Source organism: Nycticebus coucang, chromosome X, assembly GCF_027406575.1.
Source record: "Nycticebus coucang isolate mNycCou1 chromosome X, mNycCou1.pri, whole genome shotgun sequence".
In the NCBI taxonomy this organism is placed as follows: domain Eukaryota; kingdom Metazoa; phylum Chordata; class Mammalia; order Primates; family Lorisidae; genus Nycticebus; species Nycticebus coucang.
Window position 1 is genome coordinate 122,932,891 of NC_069804.1, and position 17,906 is coordinate 122,950,796.

General features: G+C 39.4%; 1 non-coding gene across 1 annotated transcript; it reads right to left on the minus strand.

The window, feature by feature from the left end:
• Nucleotides 1-263: 263 nt before the first annotated feature.
• LOC128578901 (small nucleolar RNA U13) lies at nucleotides 264-367 on the minus strand. The gene has a single exon (XR_008377992.1). It is a non-coding gene; the product is annotated as a small nucleolar RNA U13 (small nucleolar RNA).
• Nucleotides 368-17,906: the final 17,539 nt, after the last annotated feature.

Here is a 17,906-nt window from a genome sequence, read left to right on the forward strand (position 1 = left end):
CATCTGGTCTGAGAAACTCCGGGTGAGCCAGCTAGCCAAGTAGCTTCCCAGGGCGGCGCCATGCACCTCTCAGCTAATCCAAGAATAAATGAGAAACTGAGAAAAAGATTGCCAATTCCAGATCAACATATTTAAAGAAAACTGGAAAAAGAGATGCTTACTACCCCTTTCTTTGAGGACTTTTTAAGGAACGCAGTTCTAGCTGTAAGCTTCAAATCTTGGAGCAGAAACTAGAAACATCGCCAGAGCAAACAAATACAGGAGTACAAATGGAGAACTGTCAACCATCCCAACACGCTCTGTGGGAGGCACATCTCACTCATGCACATGAAAACCCAATCATCACAATCATGAACTACAAAAGGATCAGAGAATACATTTTTTAATTTACTTTTACACCCTACATGGAACCTGGCACTGTATTGGTGCTTAATAATTGTGAAACAAAGTACTCATTTCTAATGCTTGTTTGCTATCCATATAGACTCTAGATGATTGTCTATATCTGTATTTCCTTTCGTTGGTTCATCTTATTTCAGTGAATAAAAGATTTCATATATCTACTGCTTTTTTGCTATATGTTTTGGGAAGCTGAGTGCATTAGGGAGCTTACAGTCTAGAAACGGAGAAGGTGATATCTATGTAGTTCTTTTGTATGTCCAACTACAACACATTGGTAATTGACGATAATTTGAAAAAAGACAGATAAAAGCAAAAAGATTGTCTTACAATTTCACTTTTACTGTATATGGAAATAACCTTAAAAAGTATACTGGAAATGTTATTTAAAGCTCAGATAGAAGGCACTAAGGACATAGACCAATGACAGTGAAAAATATAGTTCTGTGTCCCTTATGGCTGTTGAAGCCAAAACATGGTTTAATAACCCACGAGTCAGTATACAGTATATAAATTAAGCCAAAACATGCAAAAGTTACCCCATTTTCTCTGATGCCTAATTAGATTCTTAGAAGGATATGAGTCTGTGATCTACTTGCTATGATCCTGAGTATAAATAATATCATGTACCAATATAGTGAATGATGCAATCATGTTACATAAGTGTGTTATTTAAAATTCTTAATTTTCCTGCCATGGGCTTGAATTTTCAAAAATATAGTGTTCATTTTCTTTCTGTGATTGAATTTTCTTTCAGGATCTTTCCTTAATGTCAGGATTTCTAAATTTCAAAGTCCTTTTACATCTGTAATTTATTAGTTTTATGATCCATTATAAATTTTATTAACCCATTATATATTAATTATAAGTTTTCTCTGTGTTTTTGTTGTTCATTTAATTAAATAGCATTTTATAAATTTTCCAAGAAAAAAAAGAAGATACTTAACCACTAAATCTTAGGAACTATTCATTTATTTTGTTTATTTGAACACTAAAGATATAAATCATTGGTTCAAAATCAGATTGCCAACTTAATGAGGTCATAACGGGTTTATGATGCTGTCTAGCCCCTCTCAACTGGTCCCCTTATCTCTCTCTGTCTCAGTACTTCTCATTAACAGAACATAATCATAATGACCTGCACATGATACAAGAAGCCAGTGTCTGCTGAACCCTGAACCAGCTAGCCCAAGTCTCTGGGAAAGTGTGTATGACAACTATGTGATCCATGACATCATTAGCCAGTACAAAGATTTGAAAGTAGTGCTTTATGTCTCCCTTATCGAATTTTCTGTTATTCTAAATTCCTTACACTCAACGCATATTAATAAAATCACAAAAGAATACTACACTATAAATAATAAGCTATTCACCTTAGAATGTTACTTTGAGATTGCCCTATACTATGCAGTAAAGACTAATATACAGTAGACAATCATGTAGTTTTCTTTCTTGGAAGGCATATGAAATGAGTTCATGCTGAATCTTTCTCAACAGTGATTTCAGTTAAGTGTAAGTCAAACTGCTTACCTCAAAGGCCACATGACTGAGTGCACTTTGCAAGGGTAGTTTCACAATTGTCTTCAGAGATTACAGTGCAGGATGATAGAAAGTCTTTTACTCTCCAGTACCAGGGGACAAAGAGGATCACCCTACATCTTCCCAGCTCTGTGGTTTATGAAAATACCAGGCTAACACCATGGCCTACAAAGGTCTCAGGTTACTGAAATGCCCCCACTCTCTTGGCTCACTGTTGAAGAGTCAGAACATAGCTGTGATATAGGTTGCATCCTAATGTACACATGATTCCTACAAACCTCTACAAGTGCATACCAGAGGACAACATTTTTTTTTACACAGTATTATTCTGTCACCCTGGGTAGAGAGCCATGGTGTCATACCTCACATCCACCTTAAACCTGTGAGGTCAAGTGATCCTCTTCCCTCAGCCACATGAGTATCTAGAACTACAGGCACCCACAACACCCAGCTTGTTTTTCTATTTTAGTGGGAGGTGGTATCTGCCCATTGCTCAAGATTGTCTTGAACTCCTTTGCTCAGGTGATCCACCTGCTCTGGCCTCTCAGAGTGCTAGGATTACAGGTGTGAGATACTGTGCCCAGCCATCTAGATGAAATCTTCCAAAAAGGAAAAGCCGTGGACCAGATGGTTTCACACCAGAATTCTACCAAACCTTTAAATAAATACTACTACCTATATTGCATGATCTATTCCAAAACATAGAGGAGGAAGGAATCCTCCCCCCAATTCATTCTACTAAGCAAATAGCACCCTGATTCCAAAACCAGGAAAGGACACAACAAAAAAAAAGAATATATAGACTAGTATCATTAATGAATATCACTGCAAAAATACTCAATAAGATCTTAGCAAGGAGAATATTGTAACACATACACGTCAAGATCAAGTAGGATTTATCCCAGGGATGCAAGGTAGGTTCAACATATGCAAATCCATAAATATAATTCACCACATAAATAATATCAAAGACAATGAGCATATGATTCTTTTGACGCAGAAAAGACATTTGGCAATATCCACTATCCTTTCTTGATAAGAATGCTTAAGAAAGGGCCATGTGTGGTGGCTCACACTTATAATCCTAGCACTCTGGGAGGCAGAGGTAGGTGGAATACTTGAGCTCATAAGTGTAAGACCAGATCAGCCTAAGCAAGAGCCAGACCCCATCTCTGAAAAATAACTGGGCATTGTGATGGGCTCCTGTAGTCCTACCTACTTGGGAGGCTAAGGCAAGTTAACCACTGTAGTCCAGGAATTTGAGGTCTCTGGGAGCTATGACACTAGGATACTCAACCCAGGGCAACAAAATGAAACTCTGTTTCAAAAAAATGAAAGGAATGCTTAAGAAAACAGTCTTAGGTGGGACATTTTATAAACTGATAGAGGCCATCTCCAACAAACCCCACAGCATATATCATATTGCATATATCATATTGAATTTAATAAAAGTGAACGTGTTTCCACGCAGATCTGGAACAAAACAAGAATGCCCACTCTTGCCACTGCTATTCAACATAGTGCTGGAAGTCCTAGTCATCAAAATCAGCCAACAGAAGGAGGCATAAGGTATTCAAATGGGGACAGAGGAGCTCAAACTCTCTCTCTGTACAGATGACAAGATCTTATACCTGGAAAACTGCAAGGAATAAACTACAAAACTCTTAGAGATGATCAAGGGAAACAAAATCATTGCTCACAAACCAGTAGCCTTCATGTATGCCCAATAACTGCTAAATTTAGAAAAAATTCAAATAATCTATACCTTTTAAAATATCTCCAAAGATGAAATACCTGGAACTATATCTAACAAAGGAAGTAAAACATCTGTCTCTATGAAGAGAGGTATGAAACCCAAGGAAAAGAAACAGCAGACGAGGTTAACAAATGGATGAACACACCATGCTCATGGCTGGGAAGAGTTAACATTGTCAAAAATGTCCACACTGCCAAAAGCAACCTACAGATTTCATGCAAGCCTCATCAAACACCAATATCATACTTTGAATAACTTTTAAAAACAGTACTTCATATTTCTTTAAGGCTGCATAATATTCCATGGTGTACATGTACCACAATTTATTAATCCTTCACATGAAAGCTATAACCCAGTTACAACCTAAGAATAGGGGGAAGGGGGATAGGGAGGGGAGGGAGGGAGGAGGTGGGTAGAGGGAAGGGGATTGGTGGAATTACACCAGGGGTGCATCTTACAAGGGTAAATGTGAAACTTGGTAAATGGTCTGTAAAGCTAGTGAATGATGCCCCATGATCATATCAATGTACACAGCTATGATTTAATAAAAAAAAATAAAAATAAAAATAAAAAAATAAAACAGTACTTAATTTCATGTGGAACAAGGAAAAAAAACAAATAGTCAATCTAATTCTTAGAAATAAAAGCAAATCTGGAGGTAATACATTACCATACTTCACATTATACTACAAGTTGATAGTGATGTGAGCCACATGATACTGGCACAAAAAGAGAGACATAGATGTATAGAATAGGATAGAGAATTTTAAGTTGAACTCAGAGCCACATATCTGTTTTTGATCTTTCATAAACTAAACAAAAGCATTCACTGAGGAAAAAAATACCTATTTAATAAATGGTGCTGGGAGAACTGGTTAGCCACATGTACAAGTCTGAAATAGCACACCTCTCAACATTGATGAACATTGCTTCTCGCTGGATAAAAGATTTAAATTTAAGACACAAAACTATAAAAATTCTAAAAAAGAGTGTGAGTAAAACCTTTGAAAATACTGTCCTGGGAAAACATTTAATGAGGAAGATGGCCCCAGAAATTGCAGGAACATTAAAAATAAATAAATGCATTCTGATCAATCTATAAAGCTTCTGCACAGCTACAGGTACCTCATCCAGAGTAAACAGACAGCCTTAGGAATGGGAGACTTTTGTATGTTACAAATCTGACAAAGGCCTGATAACCAGAATCTACAGACAACTCAAATTAATCTATAAGAACAGAGCAAATAACCCTATTTATAAGTAAGCAAGAAACTTGAACAGAAACTTTTCTGAAGATAACAGATGAATGGGCAATAAGCATATGAAAAAATGCTCATTGTCTTTAATCATCAGAGAAATGCAAATAAAAACCACTCAGATATCACCTAACTTCTGTGAGATTAGCCCACATCACAAAGCCCCAAATCTGGAGGTGCTGGGGTGGATGTGGAGAGAAGAGAACTCTTTTACACTGCTGGTGGGATTACAAACTAATAGAACCTTTATGGAAAGAAGTATGGACAATTCTTAAAGAACTAAAAGTCGGGCAGAGACAACATGGCTGACTGAAGCCAGCTTTCCACAGAGGCTCCTATCCAGAAGGAGAGTTAAAGGACAGAAATTTAGCAAGTAACCTGGTGGATTAGAGCTGCACCAAGAGAGAAGGTTGAAGAACGTACATCAACCCTGCAGAGGCAAGCTGCAACCCCAAGGATACAAACCAAAGGTACAAAATCAATTAGCAAGCGGATGGGAGTCCCTTCCCCCATGAGAATGGCTTGGAATGCCCCACAAACAAACACGCAGAATTCAAAAGTCCTCCCACTATACTCCATGGGAGAGACCCTCTAAAAACTGGACCTACCTCCCCTACTAGGGTGCCATAGTGCTCTCCTGCCAGGCATAAAACTGTGTAAAACAGTATATATTCTCTACCTGCAATTCTGAGCTCCCAGCACACCCCTCCACTCTCATTCTGAGGTCTGGAGGCCTGTCCCCCAGGAGTCCAGATTCATGGGTGTTTTCTTGACAGGTGTGGACAGGGCATGGACTAATGCTGGGCAGTGCTGATTCTGTGGCATGGGAGTGAGGAGAGGACGGTTGGCTGAGAGGTAATCACAACAGAGCAGCGGTGACCCGAGGGACAGAGCAGGAGCCATTTTTGGCAGCAATAGGGCTCACCCCCAGATATTCCAATGTCACACCCCCTGTCTCTCTGGGCAACCAGAAGAGGCCAGGCATCTTCTCAGGTGGCAACCACCACGGAACAGATCTGGGATCAAAATGCAGGCCCCGTGAGGAAAGGGTTTGCCTGCGGCGGTAATGGCCTGGGTGGAGCTCGGGGACTAGAAAGCACATGTGCAGAGCTGGGAGATTCCCAGTGCAGGGCTGACCCAGAGGACCACTTTACTGAGGCTAAGATGCACCCAGTCTCCAGGGGACCATCAGCTTAAACAAAGGAGGGTAGGCAGGGGCTGGATATGACAGGTAACAGTGCTGTGAATACAAACTACAGCTGACATCGAACAGCAGCACAGATAGGGCCTGAGGCACAGGTTTTGAAAACTCAAAACACCATCTCTTCTGCAGAGGAATTTAGCAGGGACAGAAACAAATTCCCACAAAGTTGTTCTGTTCTGTCAGTAACATCAGTCAGGGGTGGGGCTGGAACTGAGTGAACAGCCCCAGTTTCCCAAGATCAAAAGGCCTCACCTCTCCCTGCTGGATAGAGGTAGAGAGCAGCAGCCTGGCTGAGCAGACCTAGATCTCTTTGTGAATCAGGCAGGTACAAAAGCCTGGAGTATCTGCTCATTGAGGCAACTGGGTCACAGCCCTTCAGGGTTATCAGTGACTGGGTGTGAAGGAGGTGCAAGGTGGGGAAGGAGGCATCAATCTTCCCAGACTGATCTATTTGCTGGGTGGGTCCTCCTGACTTGACAGAGTACCAAAGCAAGTCATATTTGGGTTGTCAGCATACCCCTGTGATCTAGTTGCCAGAGACCTTTTAAAATCTCCCACCTGAGACAGGTGCTGACTGAGAAAATTGATTTGGACCTTCTAAACTGAGCCAATCACCCGAGGACTATCCAAGTGGTGCCTTGGGTGTGTGGTTGTAGGAAGGTTTGATTTTCCTTTTCCAATTGTTACCTGTGGGGACAGGGTGACTTAATTGCTGGTATTTCTCCACAGCTGAGACTTCAATCCATAGTAACTGTTTTATTACGGTCAGACAGAGACGAACTGAAAACAAGACAGAACCACTTAGCCCCACCACACCAAACAGTTACCCAGTTTCTCAGGCCATAGCACTGTACAGGTCCTTGGCAAAGCTCCAGGGGAAAAGTCTAATGATGTAAAATAATCATGGTGTGGAATCAATGGAAAAATTCTGGTAACATGAACAACCAGAATAGATCAAACCCCCCACAGAAAGATATGGTATATGTAACTGAAGATCCCATTCATAAACATTGCCCGAGATGTCAGAAATCGAATTCAGAATTTGGATTGCAAAGAAGATTAATAGAATGGAGGAAAATTTGGAATTAGAAATTCAAGAAGCAATTCAAAAGTTGAAATTAGAAATTTGAGGAGAAATTCAAAATTTGTCTCAAGAATTTAACGAATTTAAAGACAAAACCACCAAAGATTTTGACACAATGAAGCAAGAATTTGCAGCCCTCAAAGATCTGAAAAATACAGTAGAATCCCACGGTAAAAGAGTGGAGCAAGCAGTAGAAAAGATTTCTGACATTGAAGACAAAGCTTTTGAATGCTCCCAAACCCACAAAGAGGAAGAGAATTGAAGAGCAAAAACGGATCACTCTCTCAGAGAGCTCTGCAATAATTTGAAGAAGGCTAATATATGCCTCATAGGAATTCTTGAAAGTGATGAAGTGGCTTCGCAAGGCACAGAGACCCTTCTCCAGGAAATTATGAAAGAGAATTTTCCAGACATGCGAAGAGATTCTGAAAATCAGAAAGCAGACAGCTTCAGAACTCCAGCATGACTCAACCAGAATAAGACATCTCCCAGGAATATCATAATTAACTTCACTAAAGTTAATATGAAGGAGAAAATTCTGAAAGAAGCCAGACATAATAAATCCATTACCTACAAAGAGAAGAATGTTAAAATGACTGCAGATCTCTCTGATGAAACTTTTCAAGCCAGAAAAGGGTGGTCATCAACTTTTAATCTCCTAAAACGAAATAACTTTCAACCCCGGATCCAGTACATTTCAATCCAATGTACCAATGTATCCAATGTATCCAGCCACATTGAGTTTCATTTATGATGGAGAAATTAAATACATTAATGACATTCACATGTTGAAGAAATTTGCCATAACCAAACCAGCTCTTCAGGATACTCTCAGACCTAACCTCCATAATGACCAGCCCAATCCTCTACCACAAAAGTAAACTCACTCAGAATGTTTTGATCAAATTCCAACTTCCACAGTGGCAAAAGGATTAAAAATATCCACTGGACTTTCGAAAAACTCGATACCCAAAATTTTACGCGACTTATCAATATTCTCCATTAATGGGAATGTCTTAAACTGTCCTCTAAAGAGGCACAGGTTGGCAGACTGGATACAAAAACTTAGGCCAGATATTTGCTGCATACAAGAATCACCTCTTACCTTAAAAGATAAATATAGACTCAGGGTAAAAGGATGGTCATCCATATTTTAGGCAAATGGTAATCAGAAAAAAGCAGGTGTTCCAATTCTATTTGCAGATACAATAGGCTTTAAACCAACAATAGTGAGGAAGGATAAGAACGGTCACTTAATATTTGTTAAGGGTAATACTCAATATGACAAGATTTTAATTATTAATATTTATGCACCCAACCAGAGTGTGCCTCAATTTATAAGAGAAACTCTAACAGACATGAGCAACTTGAAGTTCTCCAGCTCCATAAAGTCAGAGATTTCAACACTCCTTTGGCAGTGTTCGATAGATCCTCCAAAAAGAAGCTGAGCAAAGAAATTTTAGATCTAAACCTAACCATCCAACATTTGGATTGAGCAGACATCTACAGAACATTTCATTCCAACAAAACTAAATACACATACTTCTCATCAACCCACGGAACATACACCAAAATCAATCACACATTAGGTTACAAGTCTAACCTCAGTAAATTTAAAGGTATAGAAATTATTCCTTGCTTCTTCTCGGACCACCATGTAATACAAGTTGAACTCAGAAACAACGTGAATCTGCATACTCATACAAAAATATGGAAGGTAAATAACATTATGCTGAATGATGGCTGGGTCAGACATGAGATTAAGAAGGAAATTGCCAAATTTTTGGAACAAAACGACAATGAAGACACAAATTATCAGAACTTCTGGGATACCGCAAAGGCAGTCCTAAAAGGGAAATTTATAGCACTGCAAGCCTTCCTCAAGAGAACGGAAAGAGAAGAAGTTAACAACTTAATGGGACATCTCAAGCAACTGGAGAAGGAAGAACATGCCAACCCCAAACCCAGCAGAAGAAAAGAAACAACCAAAATTAGAGAAGAATTAAATGAAATTGAAAACAAAAGAATTGTACAACAGATCAATAAATCAAAAAGTTGTTTTTTTGAAAATGTGAATAAAATAGATAATCCTTTGGCTAACCTAACCAGGAACAAAAGAGTAAAATCTCTAATTTCATCAATCAGAAATGACAACGACGAAATAACAACAGACTCCTCAGAAATTCAAAACATCCTTAATGAATATTACAATAAACTTTATTATCAGTAATATAAAAATCTGAAGAAAATTGACCAATACTTAGAAGCACGTCACCTTCCAAGACTTAACCAGAATCAACTGGAAATGTTGAACAGGCCCATATCAAGTTCTGAAATAGCATCAACCATACAAAACCTCCCTAAAAAGAAAAGCCCGGGACCAGATGGCTTCATGTCAGAATTCTACCATACCTTTAAAGAGGAACTAGTACCTATATTACTCAATCTGTTTCAAAATATAGAAAAAGAAGGAAGACTACCCAACACATTCTATGAAGCAAATATCACCCTGATCCCCAAACCAGGAAAAGACCCAACGAGGAAAGAAAACTATAGACCAATATCAATAATGAATATAGATGCAAAAATATTCAACAAGATCCTAACAAACAGAATCCAGCAACACATCAAACAAATTATACATCATGACCAAGTCAGTTTTATCCCAGGGTCTCAAGGTTGGTTCAATATATGTAAATCTATAAATATAATTCAGGACATAAACAAATTAAAAACCAAAGACCATATGATTCTCTCAATTGATGCAGAAAAAGCTTTTGATAATATCCAGCATCCCTTCATGATCAGAACACTTAGAAAAATTGGTATAGAAGGGACATTCCTTAAACTGATAGAGGCAATCTACAGCAAACCCACAGCCAATATTGTATTGAATGGAGTTAAATTGAAATCATTTCCACGCAGACTGTCATACTTTAAAGATCTTGACAAAATAATACTTCGTTTTATATGGAATCAGAAAAATTTGAATAGCCAAGACATTACTCAGAAATAAAAACAAAGCAGGAGGAATCAAACTACTGGACCTCAGACTATACTATAAATATCGATAGTGATCAAAACAGCATGGTACTGGCACAAAAACAGAGAGGTAAATGTACAGAACAGAATTGAAAACCAAGAGATGAACCCAGCTACTTAGCATTATTTCATCTTTGACAAACCAATTAAAAACATTCAGTGGGGAAAAGATTCCCTATTTAACAAATGGTGCTAGGTGAACTGGCTGGCAACCTGTAGAAAACTGAAACTGGACCCACACCTTTCACCATTAACTAAGATACACTCTCGCCGGATTAAAGATTTAAACTTAAGACATGAAACTACAAAAATACTGGAAGAGAGTACATGGAAAACTCTTGAAGAAATATGTCTTGGCAAGTATTTTATAAGGAGGACCCCCTGGCCAATTGAGGCAGCTTCAAAAATACACTACTGGGACCTGATCAAACTAAAAAGCTTCTGCACAGCCAAGAACACACTAAGTAAAGCAAGCAAACAGCCCTCAGAATGGGATAAGATATTTGCAGGTTATTTCTCTGACAAAGGTTTAATAACCAGAATCCACAGAGAACTCAAATATATAAGCAAGAAAAGAACAAGTGATCCCATCGCAGGCTGGGCAAGGGACTTGAAGAGAAACTTCTCTGAAGAAGACAGGTGCACAGCCTACAGACATATGCAAAATGCTCATCATCCTTAATCATCAGAGAAATGCAAATCAAAACTACTTTGAGATATCATCTAACTCCAGTAAGATTAACCCATATAAAATAATCCCAAGATCAGAGATGTTGGCGTGGATGTGGAGAAAAGGGAACACTTCTACAATGCTGGTGGGAATGCAAATTAATACATTCCTTTTGGAAAGAAGTTTGGAGAACCCTTAGAGATTTAAAAATAGATCTTCCATTAACACCTATAATTCCTCTACTAGGTATATACACAGAAGACCAAAAATCACATTATAAGAAAGATATTGTACCAGAATTTTTATTGCAGCCCAATTCATAATTGCTAAGTCATGGAAAAATCCCAAGTGCCCATAGATCCACGAATGGATTAATAAATTGTGGTATATGTACACCATGGAATATTATGCAGCCTTAAAGAATGATGAAGACTTTACCTCTTTCATGTTTACATGGATGAAGCTGGAACATATCCTTCTTAGTAAAGTATCTCAAGAATGGAAGAAAAAGTATCCAATGTACTCAGCCCTACTATGAAACTAATTTATGGCTTTCGTATGAAAGCTATAACCCAGTTATAACCTATGAGTATGGGGAAGGGGGAGGGATGGGAGGAAGGGGGGAGGATGGGCAGAGGGAGGGTGATTGGTGGGATTACACCTATGGTGCATCTTACAAGGGTATATGTGAAACTTAGTAAATGTAGAATATAACTGTCTTAACACAATAACTAAGAAAATGCCAGGAAGGCTATGTTAACCAGTGTGATGAAAATGTGTCAAACGACCTATAAAACCAGTGTATGGAGCCTCATGATCACATGAATATACACATCTATGATTTAAAAATAATAAAAAAAAACTGAAAGTCAACCTTGCTTTTGATATTGCAATTCAATTACCAGATATCTACCCAGAAAAACAAAAATCATTACACCACAAAGCCATTTGCACCAGAATGTTTATTGCAGCTCAATTCATAATTGCCAAGTCATGGAAGCGACCCAAATGTTCATCAAGGATTTGCAAAGTGTGGTATATGCACGGAGTACTAGTCAGCCCTGAGAAAACATGGAGATATTATATCTTTTAAGTCTATCTGGATGGAGTCCGAAAATATTGTTCTTAGTAAAGTATCTCAAAAACGGGAAAAAATAAATAACCCATATACTCAATACTGATATGATATGAAACCAACATAGAAACAATTACATTCCCACAGGAGCAATAAAACACAAATAAAGTCTATCAAGGAGAGGAAATGGGGGGTCGGAGAGTGAGTATTGGCTGGAGGGAGGTCAATTGGCAGGATCTCACTTAATGTGCACAATGTCAGGGTGTTCAGCACGCCACCTGGTCAAGGCCTCTTCCACAACTTCAACTTTACCTTGGAAGTGAGAACAGTGTAACCTAAAAATCAATGCCCTCATATTAATTTGCAGTAAAAAAAAAAAAAAAATTAATGAAACCATATACCATGGAATACTATCCAACAATGAAAAGGAACAAACTACTGATATACATGACAACACAGATGGGGTTACATGGGAATTATGATGAATGAAGGAACTGATCTCAAAGGTTGCATAATGTATAAATTCCATTTATATAGCATTATCATAATGACAGAATTATAGAGATGATGAACAGATTAGCCATTTCCAGGAGTTAGAGCTGGTAGGGTTAGGTATGGCTATAAAAGAGTAGCATGAGAAAGATCTTTGGGATGATGACAGTAGTGTATCTTTTGTGTTTTAAGACACAGTCTCACTCTCTCAGGGCTAGGGTGCCATGGCATTAGCCTGGATCAACAGCAACCTCAGACTCCTGGGTTCAAGTGATACTCAAAACTAATCCTTCCAGGTAGCTGGTACTACAGGGGCTGGCCACCTCTCTAATTTTTCTATTTTTAGTATAGATGGGGGTCTTCCTCATTTGAAGGCTGGTATTGAACTCCCGAGGTCAAGCAATCCTCCCGCCTCGGGCTGCCACAGTGCTAGGATTAGAGGTGTGAGCCACTACGTATCTTGATTGAAGTATTGGTGATGTCAATCTGCAAGTGATCAAATAGGGCAGAACTGCTTATATACATTGTACTGATGTCAATATCTTGATTTTCAACCAGTAACACAAGACGAAAAAAATGAAGGTAACTGGATTTGGCCTACATGGACCTCTCTGTATTATTTTTGCAACTTGTTATTGAAAAAGCAAAAGTTAAGAAAATACACAATTGCATATACAATAAAATGCAAAGTCAAATAAAATGAATCATAGGTAATTTTATTCAGACTCTCCAAATGTAGACTCAATATTTGTTTCTAAAATGTATGCCAACTCTTATACAATGGTTTTATTATTTCATCTTCCTTTTCTATAATTTTTTCACATTTCTTTATAGCTCTTCAATAGAAGCCAGAGTCTTGAGTTGCCCAATTAGGGAACTGCTAATTCTGACCTACTATCCTAATTTTCTTCTATATGGCCATCATTTGGCTTCTAAAAGAAAGGCTTTTGAAGTGGGTGCCAGTGGTGGTTCAGGGCTGTAATCCTAGGAATCTGGAAGGCTGAGGATGGAGGGTCCCTTAAATTCAGGAATGTTTTTTTCATTTTTTAATTAAGTCCTTTGTACATAGATCATAAATAAATTTATGCCTTTTTCAATGTGTTGATTATTTGTACAAATTGGAGTGCTTACTTCATACTAATCAAAATAGCTTTCACCTCATTTACCCAATTATAGCATTAGGACATTTGTGTTCTGCACATGATAGATCCAACCTTTACTTGCAATGTGCTCCAGAGGTCCCCCTACTATCCCCTACTATGCTTCCCACCCAATCTCTTCCCCTCTCCCTCCCTTTCCCTCCTTCATCCCAGGCTAAAGTTGTGTTTCATTTTTCATATGCAAGTGTGAGTGGTTATAAATTGGTTTCACAGTAGTACTGAGTACATTGGATACTTTTTTCTTTCCATTCTGGAGATACTTTACTAAGAAGTAAAGTATCCAGCTCCATCCATGTAAACATAAAAGAGGTAAAGTCTCCATTTTTTTACTGCTGCATAGTATTCCATGGCGTATATATACCACAATATCAATCCATTCATGGGTTGATGGGCACTTGGGCTTCTTCCATGACTTGGCAATTATGAATTGAGCTGCAATGATCAATCTGGTGCAAATATCTTTATTGTCAAATGATTTTTTGTCCTTTGGATATACACCTAGAAGATTAATTGCAGGATCAAATGGCATGTCTACATATAGATCCCCGAGTGTTCTCCAAACTTCCTTCCAAAAGGAATGTACTAGCTTGCATTCCCACCAGCAGTGCAGAAGAGTTCCCTTTTCTCCACATCCACACCAACATCTTTAGTTTTGGGATTTTGTGATGTGGGCTACTCTTACTGGAGTTAGATGGTATCTCAGAGTAGTTTTGGTTTGCATTTCTCTGATGATTAAAGATGATGAGCTTTTTTCATGTGTCTGTAGGCCATGTGACTGTCTTCTGAGAAGCTTCTGTTCATGTCTCTTGCCCACAATGAAATGGGATCACTTGTTTTTTGCTTAGTAATAAGTTTGAGTTCTCTGTGAATTCTGGTTATTAGACCTTTGTCGGAAGTATAACTTGCAAAAATTCTCTCCCATTCTCAGGGCTGTCTATTTGTTTTACTTAGTGTGTTCTTGGCAGTGCAGAAGCTTTTTAATTTGATCAGATCCCAGTAATGTATTTTTGATGTTGCTTCAATTGCCTAGGGTGTCTTCCTAAATTCGGGAATTTGAGATGAGCCTGAGCAAGAGCAAGAACCAGTTCTCTCTCTCTCTCTCTCTCTCTCTCTCTCTCTCTATAAATCTTAGCTTCCATCCCACTGTGCAGGGGCAGCATGTACCTCAGGAGGGAGCTCAGTGCCTTCTGAAAAACAAAGTGCGTGCGGCGCCCCCTGCTGCCTGCCTTGTCGCGCCACTCTTTCAGCCAGCGTTTGAAGAGCCGGTTAGGCCAAACCTAGAGGGCCATTTCCGGCCCAGGCGGACAGGTGCCGCCATGAGCCCTGGGGCTGGTCCTGACACCCTACATCTCCAGTCTCTTTTTATATACTGTGTGGAATAAATAGTATTAAAATAAATGCTTATAAGGATTCAACAAAACAGAAAAAAAAAAAAAGAAAAATTAGCCTGGTGTCCTGGCAGACACCAGTAGTCCCTGTTACTCACGGAGGTAAGGCAGGAGGAGCTCGAACCCAGGAACGTGAGATTGCTGTGAGTTATGATGCACTCTAGCCTACGAATGCACTGACTCCCACCCCCACAAAATGAAAGGCTTTTGGGCTTTTCAATCCATTGCTGAGAGGATGATCCTGTGCTATTACTCGTAACCACACAACATATTTTAGGATCAATCCTGGCATTTAGTCATATGCACAAACACATGAATAAATTCACAATATCCCTTTCAGCTTCTTCTACAGTCATGTTCAGTTTCTCTGCAAACAATCATCTCTCCACTTTTTGGCTAAGATCAAGTGCAGTTTCTTGGCCCACTTGCTTCTTTGCAGGCAAAAACTCAAGGAGGGGAAACACCAAATGCCATCCAATCTGAGAAGTGCAGGATGCAACTAGTCAAGTCCTACTCTTCATATCTTGGTGAAGGAAAGGAAAGTCTGTCACATAAAAGTTTGTTTCTTTTTTGTTTATTTGTTTGTTTTTTGGGTTTTTTTTTTAGTCAGTCTGACTTTGTCACCCTTGGTAGAAATGCTGTGGCACTGTACCTCGAAGTAACCTCAAAATCTTAGAATCAAGTGATTTTTTTCCTCAGGCTCCCCTAGTAGCTGGGACTACAGGTGCTCACCACAACACCTGGCTAGTTTTAGAGATGTGGTCTTGGTTTTGCTCGAATATACGAGTTCAAGCAACCCTGCCTTGGCTTCCCAGAGTGATAGGATTACAAGAGTGAGCCACAGTGCTTGGCCACACATTAAGGATTCTTAAATTCTGTTGTGTTTGTTGAGGGAGGTGGTGTAAAAGGCAATTAATGGTTATTTGACCATTTAATTTTTTTCAGGGAGAAGTAAAAAGATGCCAGAGTTCCAATCCAAGCTCCACTGCTCACTAGCAGTGTGACATTGTGTAAGTTTTTCTTAGAGGTCAGGCACAGTGGCTCATGCCTGTAATCCTAGCCCTTTGGGAGGCTGAGGTGGGTGGATTTCCTGAACTCATGAATTTGAGGCCAGCCTGAGCCAGAGGGAGACCTTGTTTCTAAAAACTAGCTCAGTGTTGTTGTGGGCACTTGTAGTCTCAGCTACTTGGGAGGCTGAGGCAAGAGAATCACTTAAGCCCAAGAGTTTGAGGTTGCTGTGAGCTGTGATGCTAAAGGACTCTACCCAAGGCAACATAGCAACACTCTGTCTCAAAAAAATAAATAAATAAAAGTTTATCTTTGAGACTCAGAGTTCATAGTAAAATGTGGTTAATACTATCAGTCCCTTGGCTTGGAGCCCATAGTTCAGAGATTAGCATGTCAGCCACATACACTGGGGCTGGCAGGTTCGAACCTTGCCTGGGGCTGCTAAACAATAATGACAACTGCAACAAGAACTAGCCGGGCTTGTGGCAGGTGCCAGTAGTCCCAGCTACTTGGGAGGCTGAGACAAGAGAATCGCTTAAGCCCAAGAGTTGGAGGTTGCTGTGAGCTATGACACCTCAGCACTCTACCGAGGGCCACATAGTGAGACTCTGTCTCAAAAAAAAAAAAAAAAAGTACTATCAATCTCAAAGGATTATTGAGAGGTTTATGTAAGATTAACATGCCTGGTATAGAGCTGAAACACAGTAGGAGGCATTTTTCTTTTCCTGCCCTTTGCCATTATTTTGGATTCTTAGAAAAGGTTGCATAGGTCAGGCAGGGTGGCTCATGTCTGTAATCCTAGCACTCTGGGAGACTGAGGTTGGTGGATTGCTTGAGCTTATGAGTTCAAGACCAGCCTGAGAATGAGAAAGAGCCCGTCTCTACTTAAAATACAAAAAACTAGCTGGGCATCATGGTGGGTGCCTATAGTCCCAGCTGCTCAGGTGGCTAAGGCAAGAGGATTGCTTAAGCCCAAGAGTTTGAGGTTGCTGTGAGGTATGACACCATAGCATTCTTCCCAGAGTGACAGAGTGAGGCAAGAAAGAGAGAGAGAAATAAGAAAGAAAGAAAAGGTGGCAACAACACTCAGAGAATGCCACATGTTTCAAAAGTGGCTGGGTTAAGTTTAACAAGGCAGTGTTTCGGAAGAATAGAAGGGGAAAAAGAAAAAGGCATTTACATAAGGAATCATAGATGGAAAAATAAAACACAGGATGAGGTAAAATATCACAAATTAAAACAGAAAATCAGTTCTAGGGATTTACAAGTTCAACAGAAGACCCAGAAGCTGTTATATGTAATGTAGAAGAGGGCTGATAACATATTTTCTAAGAAGTAACTTGATGAAAATGGTCTTTAGGGAAGATTAATTTTAAAGTACTATGGGCATAATATACAGTGAAGTAAGATTAGAACTAAACAGAAAGCTCTTGTAATCTAAGCCTGGACTAAGACAAGCAAAAATGGAAAGAAAAATTAAAGAAGATGTGAAGATGTGGAAAGTTTCATATGAGAAAAAAAAAAAAAAAACCAGCACAGAAGGTGAGTACATGAGAATGGGTGGTCTGCCCCCAGAGGATTGGCAACAGGCAGGAGCTGTCCTGCAGTTTTTTGATTTGGGGACGAATTACTTGCTTGGAGCTGCCTTGGAAGGCTTTAATGAGTGGGTAGACTCCATCAGTGTTGAGCAGCTGGGTTTAAATATTGGGTGGGGGTGGATCTCCCATCGGCTTGGGCAGCCATTGAGAAGGCTGCTGTATGGGAGAAATGGTCATCTGGGTCCTGGTGCAGGGCCGGCTCTGGCGTCCCTGCTGAGATTGGAAATCCACTCTT